We start from the raw sequence: 4,036 nt of genomic DNA on the forward strand, positions 1-4,036 counted from the left end.
AAACATAGAGAAATGTGATTCCATTTATTTATGAATTTTCTAATGTATAGTGGGTTGAGACTGATTAGGTAACAATTAAAATATATGGTGGTTGCACTATATATTTTAATTGTACCTAATATATAAACAAGTTCTACCAAGTTTACTTTCTCTAATTATTTTTTTTTCAAATTTAATTATCTTAAAAAGTTGACTTGTTACTCATTCAAATAAGATTTCTGTGAGTTCATTTTAAGTCCCAGGAAATCGCGAGAATGCAGGATTTTGCATCATTTACTCCAGAGCTTCTGGGGGCCTTGAGCGGCCCCAGACCCCTCGCCGTATGACTTCCTTCCCCGCCATTGAGTACACATCATTTTGGCCTAGCTACGCCCCTGACTATCAGCTCTGCAACTCATTTTATCTAATTGTTTATTTAATTGCTTTCTTAATATATTTTTATCTCTAATTTTAAGCTTATATAATGATTTTACCGCTGCTGAATAGCTGCTGGATGTCCCAGACAGCTGCCAATGCAAAAGAGGCGCTTTTCACATGGGCTGCAGTGAGTGCTGTTTGTGATAGTCAGAGAGTTCTTTCTAATTTTTTATATAAGCTTGCTAGAAATCTGTAATTTGGTTGTTGCATGGTTGTATTCAGTGAGTTGTATGTTTTATATATTTGCATGATGCTTTGTTTTATTTGTCATGTTTGTATACGTTTTTATTTTCGAGAAAATTTTCACTATTTTATAGCGCCTATGTTCATATGTCTTATACTAAGCCGAATTCAAATAAAGTTTTCAATGTTTATGTCTATACTTCTTTGAGTCATAGATATACAAGTTTTCACAGGCTATGTCAGATCATCGTGTGCTTTGAGTACATTGCAACTAGATATGATCTGATATGGCATTGGTGGATCCAATACGGGACAGGACTTGAAATTCCCTTATGTCACGGTTGGTCACGTTTAATCACGGTAAAAACCGGCAAAAATAGGAAATTCACCTCCACTGCAATGTGGCCTCACCACCCCATCATGTTTGAAAATGTTTGGACCCGCTCCATTATTTTGTGCTGTTTTACTTATACGCATATTTTGGCTGTCTGTATATAGGATTGTCATAGGCGGTTCCAGGGGGGGCCCTGGGGGGCCCGGGCCCCCCTTTCGTGGGAAACATTTTGTTGATTATATAGGGAATCACTGAAGCATGACTGGAGCGCCCCCCCCTTAGGTCAGTCAGCGCCCCCACCTTATGAAAACTTCTGGATCCGCCACTGATTGTATTACAGATGTAAGTGCCCTTTTCATCCTTGGTCCGATTTTTATTTTGCGTTTTTATTTATCATCCCAAATAGTGGATGCTATACATAAAATATATATTATATGCATGTGCTTTCCTGGTTATAATCAGAATATTAGTACATTACTGTGTTTGAGAATATCAATACCAACTATGACAAAGCATTATGAGGTTAAGAGGTGGAAATAGAATTCACCCAGGTTCGGCACACATTAGTGAATCTACCTATTTGACTCTATTTTGGTTTATTCTTGTCCTGAATATGCACACATGAATTTACCACTAGATGTTAAGCAAAGAGCACGTAATCAAATACTGTATATTGTATATTGCTTTTTATTTCCTTTCCTACTACATTTTTCATTCTATAAAAATGCAATCTTAAAGTCTACAGTACAGCTTTATTGTATATGTATAAACTGTATATAAGTCTAAATTGAAAACAACGTTCAAACCTATGATTACGTTGGATAAAAACCGCAATTTTTATACGTGTGCATGCAAAACAAATTTCTTGATAGAGGGGTCTAAATACAGCACAAGCAACATTTTCCAAAAGACCAAGTGAGTGAAAAAGTATATTTTAACAAAACGCATTTGACTAGCAGGTCGAACAACTGATGTTCTTAAACCCTGCTGACTGCCATTGGCGATTGCCAAATAAACGGATCTCAATATGTAACAAAATAGATCTTATTATTAATTTATTACCAAACAGAAAACAATAAACTTGCGGAAAAGATGGTATACCGCAAACTTGAGGTGCAAAAATTTGTACACCATATCCGGATTTCGACAATATATATATTTACTAGTTTCTATAACGAAACTCATTCAAAATTTGATCACACAACACATCAACGTTCACTCTGCACCTAAACGACCGGATTCAAATGATACTTGAATGATATTTCAAAGAATAAAATTTTGTTAGCATGATATTTGAATGTTCAAGCAAATCTGATTGTAATCTTCAATTAGACTTCATTTTTTTGTGCAAAAAATTACCATGAAGTTATACTAAAATGATCTTTACTGACCAAGGTGCGGGGTAGTTTGCTGTTTGTTATTTATGCTGGTGGTGTCTTGATTTATACCTTAAAAAATTTAAGAAGTACTCGGTAAACAGTTGACGGTATTGGTTCTATTCCTAGCAGAATATAGGTCGCAGTACTAGCCATTCTTTTTGACAGTCCCTATATCTGTCTGCATATTTGCAGTTCGGAGTTTCTCCAATTTTAAAACGTCAGCATTTGTGTAATTCAGGACCTCAATGTCATACAGACTCCCTGGCAAGGTGTACGTTTGCAAGTTTTGCTGAGACAGTCGGTGACATTCCTTTTCTGGTACATACCGGTACTCCAGGACCAAGCATGGCATATATATATATATATATATATAGTTCTTCTGGCACATTGTAAGCGGTCTTCTTGATTTACTTTGTTCTTTAAAGTTCTCATACGCTCAAGATGTTCTACCTCATTTTTTTGTAAACTTTTTGTTATTTTCTGAAAATCTCAGATTTAGGTGGATTGATTGATACAAAGTCCTTGTTTGTCATATCACCAATTAACTATGTCTAGTAGAGAATGAACTGCATGCTCCTTGTTAGCCGGTATTGCAATGTCATCTGCACAAGTTCAAAGGCGGGAACCGCAATAATAATGTTGCCTATTCTCTCTTCTACGTTTGATCTTTTTAATGCCTCTCACATGTTGTTGTTATAACGTTTATATAGAACAAATGATAACTTTGCGCCCTGTCTAACGCCTACGATTTCCTGCGTAAAGGGTGTCGATTAAATTATAATTACTATTGCAATAGATAATTGATTCCACTACATATAATTAGTGAATTGGATTCGCTAAGTGACACACTTTGTGTCTAGTTAAGTGATTGATAAAGGTGTGTGTCTATTAAATTAATAAACCAATGAACTTGTTATCTAATTCGAAAACAAGACTGACACCCGCCGCATTGGCGGATCGAGAACTTTTCATAAGGGAGACCCGCTGACTGACCTAAGGGGGGCCCGCTCTAGTCATGCTTCAGTGATTCCCTATGTAATCAACCAAATTTTTCCCACGAAAGGGGGGTGCCCGGGCACCCCAGGCCCCCTGGATCCGCCTATGCACCGTTTTGTTTGTTAATGTCACTTTGTTAATGATGCGAATGCATATATCTATAAATGAAAGTATGTTGAACAAAATCTTTTTTAATATAAGATAAAAGTATGACCGAAACGACTTTTATTACAAGGCCGAAGTGGTACATTGACGAAACGACCAAGACCGAACCGTTGCAGTCAACTGGTTCCATGGCCGAAACGTCATGTTTCCCTGTAAATTACTTTTAATGGTGTAGTTTTAGATAAAGTGCTTTTTGTAATATTTTCTGGATTCATTGCTGTAAAAAATTGGGGGAGGTCATTATTAAGATTGTCATTATTACCCAACTTGTGGAGACGTGCCTTCACTCTGGGAACAGTATATCTAATATATATGTTCCTGCTTCACTGCACAGGCACGTGTCTATGCTTCCTTCACTGGCAGAACTTTATACAGATACAGAAGGTAATTTTTTCTTGTACAAAATATTTATTTCAATGTAATTCAGAAAAAAAGACTTAAATTCTAGTCGTACTATTAGAATGCTCGAAAAAAAATAATCCAATACACGGACAAAATTTTGGGTAACATTCTCCGTTAACGGACTGTAGCAAAAAGTTGTCTCCCATTAGATTAATTTGTA

The sequence above is a fragment of the Mytilus californianus genome, unplaced genomic scaffold (assembly GCF_021869535.1).
Source record: "Mytilus californianus isolate M0D057914Y unplaced genomic scaffold, xbMytCali1.0.p SCAF_2, whole genome shotgun sequence".
Taxonomy (NCBI): domain Eukaryota; kingdom Metazoa; phylum Mollusca; class Bivalvia; order Mytilida; family Mytilidae; genus Mytilus; species Mytilus californianus.